Here is a 16,636-nt window from a genome sequence, read left to right on the forward strand (position 1 = left end):
ATTTCATCAGTCCAAAGATAACTGCCTGTGCCCACAAGATAGTCCTATACAATATACACACTCCTTCAATTCTTGTTTGCTTCTCTCCACTTGGAATACCCTAAACATTCCTTCCTTCCCACACTGTCCAAAGCAAAGCTGCTCTTGCACACCTCCACATTATTCTTCCTCTTCGTTGGTGCCAAGCAAAGGTAGATGGATCAAAAAGCATGCTCACATCTGTGGCTTATTCCACCTGCACCCAAAGATCAAGAAGAGCCAACCCCACAAATCAGCAGTAACTACACAGGAAATTAGTAAATGGAAACAGCCCTCACCATGAGACCTACAAAGAGTACACCAATTAGGTGAGAGACGAAGATAAGGCCTTCTCTTTTGTAATTATCCAGGGTGTTTACTTTCCCACAAAACATTTCCCAATAGAATTCCAAGACCAAAGGGGGAATAGGCCTAGTCCAAACCTCCTTAAAAGGGAAAACTGCTAAGACCCAAAATGACAAAGGGCCTTGAAGAAGGAAGCATGAGAGAACTAACACAAGAGCAAAGGTGTCCAAATTCTTTTGTGTAGCTCAGAGGGACCCAAACAAACTTTTTCAAGAAGACTCAAAAGACTAGTTATAGTTGGACTCTCAATCTCTTCATCCCTAAAACCTCTATGGAACTCAAAAGTCCCAGACTGATGCCAAAGGAGTTTCCAAGGGGAAAAGAATTTTGACATAGGCTCTTTTTTATACTGAGATATAGTGAAAAAAGACCGATGGAGGTCCTTCCAAGGTGTTGCCAAAGTTACTTGTTCTCTAAGGCCCTGTTTGGCAATGTTCCCACCTGTTCTTGTTCTTTTAAAAATTCCTGTTCCAGAACAAGAATTTTATTTCTTGATCTTCAAGAGTAACAGATACGTTTGGCAAATTGTTCTTCGAGAATGAATTTTTGTTCTACAAGAACAGAAATAGCGTTTGGATAATGAAATTATTTCTTAACATCAGTTTTGCAAAGGTTCATAACACATAACAAGGACAATTTTCATGATATTCAACATATAACAAATGACATAACAAAACACAACAATGGAATTAGAGAAGAAACCCCACCCATTCGGCATAACATATAACCATCAATGGGATTAGAGAAGAAACCCCACCCATTTGGCATAACATATAACCATCAATGGGATTAGAGAAGAAACCACACCCATTTGGCATAACATAAAACAAATGCAAACAAAATAATACAAGAAAAATGATTTCAGATCGCATCGGTTAGAGATTGTTTAAAACTCATCTTTGCAGTGGGAACAAAAACGAATTCATGTGAATCTGGTCAGAGAAAAGGTGGGTTTAAAACAGAGCACATGATACAAAACTAGGTATGTTGACAAGACAACATACCTATTGACGCGTTCCTAGCCGGAAATGTGGTGCTTTCTACTGTTTGCTCACCATCTAGTTGGAGAAAAGAGAGTCCCTCCTTTCTTTGAGATTTGCAATGGCAAGTTGGAGTTCACTGTCGAACGAAAATGTTTGGTAGGGCTTCTTTCTATCATTTAGTGCGACCTACCCAAAATACCCCTTCTCTCACATGGGAGACGTTAGCACGTGTTCGTTAATAGGGGTTAACATCGTGGGAACCGCGCGTTCCCTGGGAACGCGTTCTTTGGGAGCGTCGATTTTTCACTCCCAAAGAATGTGTTCTTTGGGTGTTGTTCTCACACGAGAACACCTTGTTTTTTTGTTTTTCTTGTACCAAACATGTTTCTGCGACGTGAGAACATCAGGAATGCGCGAAATGTCCTTAAGTGACTATGAATACTTACTACCGCTTCATGCCACAATCTCTTACTCTCTCTAGAGGCCACCTCCATAACCACTTCCCCAATACTATCGTATTCTTTTGCATTATGTTCCTTATTCCCAAAGCTCCCTCCTCTTTGCTTTTACACACCACCTCTCACTTTAACAAATGATCCTTCCTACTTTCCCCTGGTTCCTAGAGAAAGTTCCTCATCAACTTCTCTAGTTTATTAGCTTCCCTAGAAGGAAACCTAAAGACAGATAGAAAATAAGTTGGTAGGTTAGAGCACTCTAAACATCCCACAATAGCCTAATGGAAGTACTAAGTAGGTCATAGGCCAAGTAGAGATAGAGCACTCTAAACATCCCACAATAGCCTCTACCTCTCTATTTTCCAAATTTACCCCTACTACATTACAATTTTCAAGGTTGACTCTCAGATTGGAGACCCTTTCAAATCTTTTCAACAAAATCTTTAGATTCTTCACCTTCTTAAGATTTCCCCCTTCATAGAAAACTAATATATCATTTGCAAATTGAAGATAAGTAATTAACACTCCATCCCTACCTATTTTCCACCCACTTACTATATTCTCCCTATCAACCTTGGAACCATTCGACTGAGCACATCCGCTAATAAGGTAAGAAGGGTGAAAGAGGAACGCTTGCCTTACACCCCTACATGCTGGAAAGAAATCCTTTACCATTCTATTAACTAAGGTAGAGAAGTGACTAGAACTAATACAACCATGAATCCACTTGCACCACCTCTCTCCAAACCAACAATTTCTCAAAACTTGTATAAGGAATTACCAATCCACCAAATCATAGGCCTTTTCCAAATCTAGTTTACAAACAAAACCTTTCTTCTTAGATCTTCTCATGTCCTCCAGGCACTCATTAGCTACCAGAATCTGGTTTGTAATTTGTCTCCCTTGTACAAAGGCCCCTTGGGATTTGTTGGTCAAGGAAGGTAGAACTTCTTTGATCCTAAAGGACAGTACTTTAGATAAAATTTTGTAGATACTAGTCACCAAGCTGATTGGTGTACAATCCTTAGGGTGAGAAGCATCAACCTTCTTGGGAATTAAAGCCAAAAAGGTAACATAGACTCTTGGGCTTACTATGTGGTTATTTGCAAATTCTCTAAACAACTCACAAAGATCATCATTCAAAATCTCCTAGCAATCTTGATAGAATGCCATTGTAAAACCATCTGGGCCCAATACCTTAAATTTATCCATCAAAAACATTGCCCTTTTAATCTCCTCTTCTTCAAAGCTTCTTTCCATCCAACATGCCTTTTCTTCTCCCAGACTAGGCCACTCCAATCCATAAAAAGGTCATCCCTAAAAAGATTTGAAAAGATTGACAAAGGTTCCAACTATTTCCTCTTAGTTAGTAACTATCTCCCCTTCTAATTCCAATTTGGCCACAAAGTTTTTTCTTTGTCATTCATTTGCCAAATCATGGAAAAATCTAGTATTCCCATCACCTTCTATAATCCACTGATGTTGTGTCTTCTGCCTCCAACAAATCTCTCCCTTTAGCAACACACCTTCTATATCCTTTTTCAGTTGCCTTCTCTGTTCTCTATCTTGTTCATTCAACAACCCTTGGGATTCCTTCTCATTTAGTACTTTGATTGAGTGAATATGTTAAGCTTTTGTTCCTCCACTCTTTAGAAATGACCTATATTCCATTCAATTTGAATCTTAGCCTCTATAGCTACTTATAAAATTTCACTCCTTTCCATTTTACCCCCCCCCCCTTTTATAGATAAAAATTCAATTGATTTCATTAGAAGCAAATAATTAAGAATGTGTTACAAGGATACCAATATGAGGCGTGAGGTACTTTCATGACAAACTGCATGTTGCTAAATAAAACAATGGTTTGATTTCTAATGTATTAAGAAAGCACAGTAGCCTTGATGGGCTAACACATTGCCATTTTCTTCTACCAAATATGTCAAGTAGGTGACGATCATTATCCTTGCTAGAGATGTAGATTAAATATGCCATGGTGGTAAACCACAAGCATGGTTGGTATAAAGTCTAAAGTTATCAACACAATTAGGTAAATGCTAGTTTTTGGCTGAGGTTAGGTTTCCTATTGCTCCCAATATGTTTCAAGTCATCTTGCAGCAAAAGAAATATGTTTTGAGTCATCAATGATGTTATATTATTATAGACAATGTCGAATAATTCACATAAACAGCATACCAATACGAAGCGTGAGGTGCAGCCTCACTCATTAATACAGAAACATCATAAAGTTACAAGTGGACCTGGTACAACTAATCCCTAGTTATTCCTTATTTAGCTAGAGAATCAGCAGAAGCATTTGCCTCCCTCCCCACCCATTGTATTCCATCTATTAAGTTATCTATTTGAATTTCTTCATTTCATTTCTGTAAGCCCAAAGCACTGAATTTGGGTTTTTTAGCCAGCCCACCACTACCTTGGAGTCCCCTTCTATCACCAAATTTTCCAATCCTAACTCTCTTGCAATCTGTACACCTTGTAGGGCTGCGTACAATTCTGCCTGTAAGGAGTCTCCATTCCCCACCAGTTCTGAAAAGAGTGTTCTTAAATTTCCTTCCTTGTCTCTGATGATCCCTCCTATTCCAGCTGCGCATGGGTTGCCTTGACTACTCCCATCAAAGTTTAGTTTCAGAAATCCTTCAATGGGAGGTGTCCAAGCCAACCTTGCCTTAACCTTCTGCACAAAGCTAGAAGCCACTAAAGGCCAATTCCTCCAAATATCAACAAATGTGAAATTTTTGAATAGTTCCAACTTTGTAGCCAGAGTATAACCCTAATCATTACACACTCCATAATTTGTTGTTTGCTCCTTTCTTTCTCTTGGAAGATTCTGGCATTTCTCTCTTCCCAAAAGGTCCACACCACTACTGCTCTAGTGTGCCTCCACATTACTCTTCCCCTCTTCTTCAGTAAAGCAAAGGTAGATGGGTTAATCAGCATTTTTATCTCCGTTAGCATATTCCACCTGCACCCAAACAAAGAGAAAAACCAATCCAATATATTTGTAGCAAATGAACAGGAAATTAGTAAATGGTAACAAGATTTTTTTTTTTTTTTGATGAATGATAAATGGTAACAAGATTCACCGTCAGATTTGTATAGAGTGCACCAATTCGGGGAAATACACAAAAAAGGCCTCTTCTTTTGCAAATGATCTAGAGTGTTAATTTTCCCAAGAGCCACTTCCCAACAGAAGGCCTAGATTTTAGGGGGAATCAGCTGAAACCACACTTCTTTCCAAGGAAAGGACAAAGAGGAAGGGGATTGACAAAGAGCTTTAAAAAAGGAGGCACAAGAAAAGGAACCTTTGCTTGGGAACCAAACTCTTCTATCTGGACAAGGAAGCTATAAGCAGCCACTATCAAGAAGGAGAAGCTCTGACAGACAAGTTGCTTCCTCATCCCTCAAACCCTTTCGAAATCCGAGATCCCAATTAAGACTCAAAGGCAAAGAAGAACAAGAAAATTTGAAATGACCTTATTTTTATACAACGAAATAAAATACAAAGAAGGAAACACCTCCTTTAAAGGCTGGTCACCAAACCAAGTGTCTTCCCAAAACCGAATTAAATTCCCTAAGTCAACATCATACCTGATGTACCTGAGAAACTGAGGGAGGAGGCTATGAACTGCTTTCCAAGGTGCTGCCAAAGTAGCTCTACGCGATACACCAGCATCCTAGCTGTTCTCCAATCTACCATGTATACTTGCCACTACCTCAACCCACAAATTTTCTCTCTCAAGAAGCCATCTCCATAACCATTTCCCTAACAGGGCTGTATTCATCTTCCTTACATTCCCTAGACCTAAACCAGCTTCTACCTTTCTTTTACACACAATCTCCCAATTTATTAAGTGGTCCTTTCTAGTCTCTCCCAACTCCCAAAGGAAATCCCTCATGTTAGAGTTAGCCGAATAAGGGTAGATTAGTCAACTCACCTTGGTTAAGTTATGAGCTTATGTGGTAGTCTTATTAGAGGTTCTCTGTCCCATACTTAAGTAGGGGCAGTTTAGTCCTTGTACATTTAATTAGAAGCCTAATCACTATTAAGAAGTCGACTGATAGGGTTTAGCTATCAGGTTCGACAGTTCTTTCATCTTCTTCTTCTTCTCTTCTTCTTCTTCTTCTCCTTCTCTTTCTTCTTCTCCTTACTGGTTCGGACTACTGTAGCTACAGTAGAAACATGGTATCAGAGCGTGACAACTTCAGTTCGTGACAACTTCAATTCGTGCTTCAGTTCTCTCCTTTTCTTCTCTGGGCTGTCAATGGAGAAAAGTGGTTCGTCCCAGGCCTGAAACATCACAACTCTTCTTTTTTCTGGTGCACAGAACCTCCTTTCCTAAGAAAACAACTTCAGCAGTGAATGGTTGGCTGAAGCTCTCAAACGAAGGTTGGTTATCTCTCCTCTGTGTGCTGTTGGTAATTCTGGGTTGAAAATCTTCAAGAACTTGAGAGGACTGATCAGAACCTAGAGAACTAGGTTGGTTGTTGCCCTGGTTCTTGGAAAAATTCCAAGAACAGGCTGTGTTTACAGTGACCAAATGGTGTAAGGGCTGCTACTGTAGGTGGCCGAATGGTGCAAGGTGTAATGCAATGGTACTAGTTGAGTTTTTGTTGGTCTTGTGGTGCCCTCTTAAAAGCATTAAAGCAGGTCTGTATTGTGTGTGACAGCTATGGCTGTGTGGTGGTGCATGTGATGCACAAACTCTGTTGAGTAGTTGTAAGAGAGCTTGCATGTGGTTAGTAAGTGCTGAATTAATGTCGGTGTAGTCTGTGTTTTTTTTTTTGTGAAATCAGTAGTGGTGTGGATAAGAACAAAGGCGTGTGTATCTATCATTGTGTTTAGGGACTGCTGTAGGTTCTGGAACATCAAACTCTTGACAGCAGCACTTAGTTGGTGATTGGGAATTCAGATTAGAGGCAGCATTGAAAGAGTATCATGGCAGCAATGGGAGATGGCTATAGTGATTAGAAACCTAGTGTGGTGGTTTCCTCTGACTATCTAGGTGTACAGATGACCTCAATTAAACTGAATGGTGAGAACTATGTTCCATGGGCCAAGTCGGTGGAAGTTTTTCTCAAGGCAAAGAGAAAAGTGAAGCATGTGAAAGAAGATAAACCACCGGCTGACTCTCCAGGGTTTGATGATTGGGAACAGGAGGATGCTCAAATCATGACATGGCTATGGAACAGTATGGAACCCAAAATAAGTGCCAACTTCATGTTCTTAGATACAGCTAAGGACATATGGGAACATGCCAAGAAGCTGTATTCTGGGCAAGATAATACTACAAGGGTATATCAGCTCTATCATGAGTACTTTGGTCTGCAACAAGGAAATAAAACCCTAGAAGAGTACTATGCCAGTATGAAGAACCTCAGAAATGAACTCAATGTCTATCATCCTCTCACTCCAGATGTTAAGGTTCAGCAACAACAGAGGGAACAACTAGATGTCACAAGGTTCTTAGTGGAGTTGAAATCAGAGTATGAACCAGTTAGGGCCCAAATATTGGGGGGCTCTACCCTTCCTACACTTGAGGAAGTGTTTGCTCGGCTTCGCAGGATTTCTTTGGGATAGACAGAGAATCCCACACAGTCTGATAGATCAGCTTTTGTGACAGCCAGAGGAGGTGGACATGATACGAAAGGGGGAGGACATGCCTCCCGAGGAGGTCGTGGTGGTTCCATATTTGGCCGTGGTGGTAGTCGTGACTCAGGGGGAGGCCGTGGCAAAGAAAAAGGCAGCTCTACAAGGAAGTGTACCCACTGTGGCAGGGAAGGACATTCCGTAAATTTCTGTTATGATCTTCATGGCCGCCCTCTCTCTAAATGGGCCAATCATGTTGTTGCTGGTGGGGTTGATGTCAGTGATAATCAACAGGCAGACCTAACTCCTTCCACATCTACATCTGTTTCCGGAAGGGAGATGGTGAGTGTACCGCATGATGAGTATGAGCGGTTCCTTCAGTCCACTTCACAACACACTACTGCTACTCTTGCCCACTCAGGTATAGCTTGCATGTCATCTAAAACCTCTCCTTGGATTATTGACTCTGGAGCCTCTGATCACATGACCGGGACTCCAGGTGTGTTCTCTTCTCTCTCTGAAACTTCCACATCTCAAATTGTTACCCTTGCCAATGGTTCCTCCTCTCCCATCTGTGGTGTTGGCAATATTGACATGGCTTCTCTTTCTTTATCATCTGTTCTATATGTCCCTAAGTTTCCATTCAATCTTATGTCTGTTAGTAAATTAACCAAGACTCTTAATTGCTCTGTTACTTTTTTCCCTTCCTCTTGTGTTTTTCAGGATCTCAAGACGGGGAAGAAGATTGGTGGGGGGAATGAAGCTGGTGGATTGTATTACCTTGACGGTGGTGGATCGTCAGTTGCACTTCAGACTTCACTCACTCCTCTACAGTGGCATTATCGACTGGGACATCCTTCTCTCAAGGCACTCAAGATACTAGTTCCGTCTTTGAGTCATTTGTCAGTGTTACAGTGTGAGTCGTGTCAGTTTGGGAAACATCGTCGTGTTTCCTTCAGTCCTAGAGTTGAAAGTCGTATGTTGAGTCCTTTTGCTTTGGTTCATTCAGATGTTTGGGGCCCGATCAAAATAGAGTCTTATAATGGTTACAAGTATTTTGTCACTTTTATTGATGATTGTTCAAGAATGACATGGATTTATTTAATGAAAGAAATGAGTGAATTATTTTCCATTTTTCAAAAATTCCATACTTAAATACGTACACAATTTGGTGTTCCAATCAAAGTTCTTCGTTCAGATAATGGTCGTGAATATTTTCTAACTTACTTTCAATAGTATTTAGAACAGCATGGCATCATTCATCAAACTTCTTGTGCATCCACTCCTCAACAAAATGGGGTGGCTGAATGGAAGAACCGTCATCTCCTTGAAATAGCTCGGTCTATTCTTCATCATATGAGTGTTCCTAAACAGTTTTGGAGTGATGTTGTACTTACTGCGTGTTTCCTCATTAATCGGATGCCCTCCTTTATTCTTCATGGTCGGTCTCCCTTCTCTATCCTGTTCCCCACCTTGTCTCCCTTTTCATTAACACCTCGTATCTTTGGTTGTGTGTGCTTTGCTCACAATCTGAGTCCTAGAATAGACAAGTTAGATGCACGCTCCATTAAGTGTGTCTTTCTTGGCTACTCTCGGACTCAAAAAGGGTACAAGTGTTACAATCCCATTACTCGGAAGTGCTATGTCTGTCCTGATGTCACCTTTATTGAGTTTGTTCCCTTCTTCTCAGGAACTGAAGCATCTCTGTCCCCACCTTTACTTCCTCTTCCTCTTCCGGTCAGTGATCCCGTTCCGGGTGTTCCTGTTGGAGTTGACTCGTCACCTCATCCAGTGCAGATCCCTACTGAACGACCACCAATTCGGCAAGTGTTTACACATCAAACGACACCGGCCCCTCCTCCAGCTTCTACCTTGTCCGCAGATCCTGTCGTTGCTCCTGTTGCTGAACCTTCAGGACTTGACCTACCCATTGCCTTACGGAAAGGTAAACGTAGTTCTACTCTCCATCCCATTTCCAATTTTGTTTCAGTATCTCGCCTTTCCGCCTCACATCGCCAGTTTGTTTCACTATTGTCATCTATTTCCATACCTAACAATGTCCAAGAGGCTCTTAGTTCACCTGGGTGGAGGCAGGCAATGGAGGAGGAACTCTCTACTCTTCAGCATACTCACACGTGGGAGCTCACTACTCTTCCTCCTGGTAAGCATGTTGTGGGTTGTAAATGGGTGTATACTGTTAAATACTTGCCAGATGGTAGTGTGGAGCGTCTGAAAGCCAGACTTGTTGCTAAAGGGTATTCACAGTTGTATGGAGTGGACTATATAGAGACCTCTCTAGTGGCTAAGATTAGCTTTGTCTGTGTGTTAATTTCCCTGGCAGTTATGTATGATTGGCCCTTATTTCAACTTGACATAAAAAATGCCTTCCTTCATGGTGACCTTATAGAGGAGGTATATATGGAGCAACCACCTGGGTTTGTTGCTCAGGGGGAGGCTAGTAAGGTGTGCAGACTGAAAAAGGCAATTTATGGGTTGAAACAATCGCCTCATGCTTGGTTCGGGAAGTTTAGTGAAGTGGTGAAGAATTTTGGAATGAAACAATGTCAGGTTGATCACTCAGTGTTCAGCTATGACTCAGAAGCTGGAAAGATTTTATTAGTGGTCTATGTGGATGATATTGTCATAACTGGCAGTGACAAATTGGGGATCGACAAACTCAAGGTCTTTCTGCAAAATCATTTTCAAACAAAAGACCTTGGGACATTAAAGTATTTCTTGGGTATAGAAGTTGCTAGATCAAGACAAGGTGTAAACCTGTGCCAAAGAAAATATGTTCTCAATCTATTGGACGAAATAGGACTGTTAGGTGCAAAACCAGCTGAGACTCCTATGGAACCAAATGTTAAGTTGAGCAGTGATACAGGGGAAATATTTGATGATCCTTGAAGGTATAGACGACTAGTGGGGAAGCTGAACTATTTGACTATCACGAGACCAGACATCTCCTTTGCAGTCAGTGTGGTGAGCCAATTTATGCAGAACCCTCGTATATCTCACTGGGATGCAGTTCTTAGAATTGTAAGATATTTGAAGGGAGCTTCGGGCCGTGGGCTATTGTATAAACTAGGAGGAAAACTTGAAGTAGTTGGGTACACGGATGCAGATTGGGCGGGCTCTGTGTCTGATAGAAGATCTACTACAGGTTACTGCACATTTCTTGGAGGAAATCTTGTGACATGGAAGAGTAAAAAGCAGACGGTTGTGACTAGAAGCAGTGCTGAAGCCGAGTACAGAGCCATGGCACACACTACATGTGAATTAGTGTGGTTGAGGAATCTCCTAAAAGAAATCGGGTTCCACATGGATAAACCTATGAAGTTGTACTGTGACAATCAAGCTGCGCTCCATATCTCATCCAACCCTGTTTTTCATGAGAGAACAAAGCACATAGAGATTGATTGCCACTTTGTGAGGGAGAAGGCTCTTACTGGAGAGATAAGCACAGAACATGTAAGCTCAGGTGATCAGTGGGCAGATTTGTTTACAGAAGCCTTAAGCTCAGGGAGAGTGAACTATATATGTAACAAGCTGGGATTATATGACATATATTCTCCAGCTTGAGGGGGAGTGTTAGAGTTAGCCGAATAAGGGTAGATTAGTCAACTCACCTTGGTTAAGTTATGAGCTTATGTGGCAATCTTATTAGAGGTTCTCTGTCCCATACTTAAGTAGGGGCAGTTTAGTCCTTGTACATTTAATTAGAAGCCTAATCACTATTAAGAGGTCGACTGATAGGGTTTAGCTATCAGGTTCGACAGTTCTTTCATCTTCTTCTTCTTCTCTTCTTCTTCTTCTTCTCCTTCTCTTTCTTCTTCTCCTTCTCTTTCTTCTTCTCCTTACTGGTTCGGACTACTGTAGCTACAGTAGAAACACCTCATAATTTTTTTCTAATTTCTTTTCTTCTCTTGGTGGAATCCTAAAAACAGAGAGGAAATAGATGGGTAGGTTAGCCAAAGTTGATTTTATTAGAGTGATCCTACCTCCCAAAGAGATATAACTTCTCTTCCAAGCAGCCAAGTTCTTTTTACATCTTTCTATAACTAGGTTCCAAAAACTGCTTTCCTTCGGGTTTGCACCTAGAGAAGCCCTAGGTAGGTCAAAGGCCAAGGGGTGATATGACATTTTAAGCATTCTGCTATCCTATGTAGGACCATTCCCTCCATATTAATCCTGTTGACAAGTGTATTATATGTACTGTATACAGGTTTAGTGCCCGCAGGGGTATTTTTCTAATTTTGTAGACCTCTTGTGTTGTACGGCCAGTATAGTATAAATACAAATGCTTCACTCGACTGAAGTAGTTCTTTTGAGGCCTTAACTCAGTAGCCTCTTCTTTCTTCTTCTTCTTCTTCTTCTTCTTCTTCTTCCTTCTTTCCTTTCTTCTCCTGCTCAACATGGTATCAGAGCAGGACCGTCCACGCCTGGAAAACAACCAGCTGAGGTCTCTCTCCATTGCTAAGTAGAAGCTACAGTCCTGATGCTCGAAGATAAGGAAGAGGAAGCTTTCTCTAGTGCTGCGATTAGTCTCCACTTCCGAGTAGGGTTCTGCTACAAGAAAGCTGATTGTTCAACTTCCTAGTGCAGAAAAAGGTTTTGCTACAAGTTTTTTCTTCTTCATCCTTCATCCTTCAGCCCAAGGTGATGGTAACTGGAGTTGCTCGGCTAAGAAGTCTGTAGAAAACCATCCCAGATGTACGAAGGAGGGTTCTGACCTGAAGAAAAGTTTGTGTCCATGACTGTACTGCCTATTCACAGTTCGGGTGACCTAGGTACTGAACTGAATTTTTTTTTTTTCTGTTTGTGGTTCTCTTCTTGCACTCTTTCGATGGACTGTTAATGTCCCAAAATCTGAGTAGGGACTGTCCCCCTTCCTCCGATTGTGTGTTGCTCTATTCAGCTCTCTAAGGGACTGTTGATGAACCCTAAACCCTAAGTGACTGTTCGGCTGCCCTGGAAAGTGGATATCATCCGATTAGGTGTGGTGAACCACCACTCGTATTGTTGTTCCTACTGAGTTTTTTTTCAGCTGAGAAGCTGCATTAGAGTTGTAAAACTGTAGGTCATTCAGACCTAGTTACACTGCAAGTGCAGTTCGTATATTGTTCTGTGGACTCCTACACAGTGTAGGTCATACAACCTAGTACTGCTGCTGCAGTGTTTGTGCTTGGTTCTCTGTGAAACCGAAAAATCAGCAAGTGCCTAGTTGTGGACTGTAGCAGCTCTGTAAGGCAGTGTTCTGAACTTAGAAGTATGAATAGTGAAGATTCAGCTACATCTGGAATCTCTACAATGCTGAATGGAATGAGTGGGAGCAGTGACCTGTCATTCCCTATGGCTGTTGTTCCTCTTGATGGGTTAAACTACCTAGAGTGGTCAAGGGGGATCAAGCTATACATAACTGCAAGGGGAAAAATAGGCTACAAAAATGGAAGAATCAAAGAACCACCTTCTGGAAATGCACTACATGATAGATGGGATCAGGAGAACAATATGGTTATGTCATGGCTTTTGATCTCCATGCAACCGCAAATAAGGAAGAACTTCATGTGGGCTAAAACTACAAATGAGATCTGGGAATAGGCAAAATCCACATATTCTGAACTTCGACACTATGCCAAGATTTATCAACTGCAAACAGCTTCATCTACTTGTAAACATGGGGAGAGGAGTTTATCAGTTTATTACTCTGATTTGGCCACTGTTTGGAAGGAGTTAGACCACCAGAATATTGATTGGAAGTGTGATGAAGATGCAAAATTGTAAAAGAAACTTGTCTCACAGCAAAGAGTGTTTGCTTTTTTACATGGTCTCAATCCTATCTACGAATCCATCGAGTACAAATTCAAAGTTCTAAGGATCTTCCTTCAATTCAGGAGATCTATGCTCTTGTCCAGTCTGAAGAGAGCAGGAGAAACTTGATGAACAGCACCGGAGGGAATGCAATTGTGTTGGCGGCAAAGGGGGGTACCTCTACTAGTGGTGGACCTTCTTCCAAGAGAGGGGATCTCCAGAAGAAAGTAGAAGATAAGGAAAAATTGTGGTGCACAAATTGTCAGAAGCCCCGGCACACCAAAGATACTTGTTGGGATCTCCATGGGAAACCAAAGTGGGCTCAGGATTTACCTAAGAAGCAAGGCTCAGATGTAATTAGAAGACCCGGGCAACAAGGTACCAAGAAACACCACATGGCCAACATGGTTACTCGGGAGAATCAGCTCTCCACTTCTACTGTGACTCAAACACCACATGGCCAACATAGCTACTCTGGATCTGACCCAAGGGAGGATATTGTAAACTCCTTCCATGACCATTTAGAGCTTTATGGTAGAGCAATTCGCCAGATGGATGCTCCTCCCACCACCTCTTTTGCATCCACATCAGGTAATCCTGCCATAGCTTTCCATGTTGCTTCTCACGACCTTGACTCTCCATGGATCATTGATTCTGGAGCATCAAAGAAGCAAGGCTCAGATGTAATTAGAAGACCCGGGCAACAAAGTACCAAGAAACACCACATGGCCAACATGGTTACTCGGGAGAATCAGCTCTCCACTTCTACTGTGACTCAAACACCACATGGCCAACATAGCTACTCTGGATCTGACCCAAGGGAGGATATTGTAAACTCCTTCCGTGACCATTTAGAGCTTTATGGTAGAGCAATTCGCCAGATGGATGCTCCTCCCACCACCTCTTTTGCATCCACATCAGGTAATCCTGCCATAGCTTTCCATGTTACTTCTCACGACCTTGACTCTCCATGGATCATTGATTCTGGAGCATCAAAACACATGACTGGTATGTCCTCTTACTTTCAAACTTATCACCCTCTTTCCGGAAGAGAAAAAGTGAGACTAACTGATGGATCATACAATTCCATAGCTGGTCAAGGAACTCTCTCTCTTCCCCTCAGCCTTACTCTTTCTAATGTTCTTCATGTTCCAAAATTCCCTATGAATTTGTTTTCAGTCAGTAGTGTTACAAATTCCTTAAACTGTTCTATGACTTTTTTCCCTTCCTATTGTGTGATTCAGGATCTGGCCTCGGGGAGGACGATTGGTAGGGGACGTATGGTTGATGGACTCTATATGCTAGAGAATACGGCTGGCCTTCATGTTACAGAGTCTATGAGTCAGTTCAGAAAGAGTAAAATGTATTTGTGGCATTGTCGTCTAGGTCATTTGTCTTTTGAGTCCTTGAAAGTTGTTTTCCCAGAACTGTGTAAGTCAGTGTCTGTTTCTAATTTTTCTTGTCAAACGTGTCAGTTAAGCAAGCATTGTAGAACTCAATTTCCTCAAAGAAATAGTAAATCTGAGTTTCCTTTTCACATTGTGCATTCTGATGTGTGGGGCCCTATTACTTTACCTTTTGAGAGTGGCTACAAGTACTTCATTACCTTCATTGACGATTATTCCAGATACACTTGGGTATATCCAATGCGAACCCGTGAGGAAGTACCAAAAATTATCCAAGATTTTCAGCGGATGGTCTTCACCCAATTTCAGACTGAAATTCAAATATTTCAATCAGACAATGCAAAAGAGTTTTTTCATAGTGACCTCACAGAGTTCTTTGCTTCACATGGCTCACTTCACTGGAGCTCTTGTGCCCGCACGCCACAACAAAATGGTGTGGATGAACGGAAGAACCGAGACCTTCTTGAAGTGGCACAGGGTTTATTACTCCACATGAATGTTCCCAAACGATTTTGGCTTGAGGCCATCCTTTGTTCTACATACCTCATTAATCGAATGCCCTCTCGTTGGTTAGAGTACAAAGCCCCACATCAGCTTCTCTTTCCTAAGGCCCCTCTTCTTTCTATTCCTCGTGTTTTTGGTTGTCGGTGCTTTGTCCAAAACCTATCTCCCACTCGGGGGAAATTGGACTCTCGTGCTATCCCGTGCATATTTCTTGGCTACTCATTCTCTCAAAAAGGGTATCGTTGTTTTGATCCTGTTTCTCGGAAATTCTATGTCTTCATGGATGTTACCTTCTTTGAAGATGAGCCCTTCTTTCCTGTTTCTCCTCAGGGGGAGTGTAGGCATGAGGAGAAACTGGTTCAACTTCCTCCTCTTCCTACTCCTCCTTCTCCCCCTTCTCGTTCTGATCCTCCACCTTTCTGTGTTTTTTCTCGTCGTCGTAAAGGCCAACCAGGTTCAAGAGCTGTGGAGAATCCAGAAGCCGTACCTCAAGTGCCATCGAATTCCTTGGGGGAAGATCATACTCACTCAGGTAACTTGACTCCCAACCTCCCTGTTGCTAATGATCTTGACCTTCCCATTGCCCACAAGAAAGGTGTTAGGTCGTGCACCACTAAATACCCCATTTCCAACTTTGTTTCCTATGAGAACATCTCACCTTCATTTCGTGCTTTTATTACCTCCATTGACAGTATCCCTATTCCCAAGAATGTGGCAGAAGCTCTCTCAGTACCAGAATGGACAAAGGCCATGAAGGAAGAAATTGATGCCCTTCATAAGAATGGCACGTGGGAATTTGTTGATCTCCCTAAGGGAAAGGATCCAGTTGGATGTAAATGGGTGTTCACCGTTAAGCATGGGGTTGATGGAACCGTGGAGAGGTATAAAGCTCGTTTAGTGGCAAAGGGTTTTACTCAAGTATATGGAGTTGCTTATGTAGAAACCTTTGCCCCTATTGCCAAAATGAACTCTATTAGAGTCATTTTCTCTCTTGCTGCCAATCTGAATTGGGATCTACATCAGCTCGACATCAAGAATGCCTTCTTGAATGGTGACCTTGAAGAGGAAGTTTATATGGTTCAACCCCCCGGTTTTTTAGCTCAAGGAAGTGAACAAAAAGTGTGCAAGTTAAAGAAGTCTTTATACGGGCTGAATCAATCACCAAGAGCTTGGTTCGGCAGATTTCATACTACAGTTCAGCAGAGGGGATACAAGCAATGTCAGTCAGATCACACACTGTTTGTAAAAAGAGTAGAAGGTAAAATGGCTGCCCTAATAGTATATGTAGACGACATAATTGTTACTGGTGACTGGAATGATGAAATTCAATGTTTGAAGGGTTTCCTTGCCACTCAGTTCGAAGTGAAAGATCTAGGACCCGCCAAATACTTCCTTGGAATTGAGGTTGCCCGATCAAAAAAGGGTATCTTCATCTCCCAAAGGAAATATGTCTTAGATTTGCTTAAGGACACTGGCAAGATTGGGGTT

General features: G+C 41.8%; 1 protein-coding gene across 2 annotated transcripts in view; it reads right to left on the reverse strand.

The window, feature by feature from the left end:
* Positions 1-16,636, reverse strand: part of LOC104605023 (importin subunit alpha-4-like) — a 55,263-nt gene that overhangs the window by 2,260 nt on the left and 36,367 nt on the right. The gene's annotated exons all lie outside the window — the stretch shown is intronic.

Source organism: Nelumbo nucifera, chromosome 4, assembly GCF_055504915.1.
Source record: "Nelumbo nucifera cultivar China Antique chromosome 4, China Antique-T2T, whole genome shotgun sequence".
Classification (NCBI taxonomy): domain Eukaryota; kingdom Viridiplantae; phylum Streptophyta; class Magnoliopsida; order Proteales; family Nelumbonaceae; genus Nelumbo; species Nelumbo nucifera.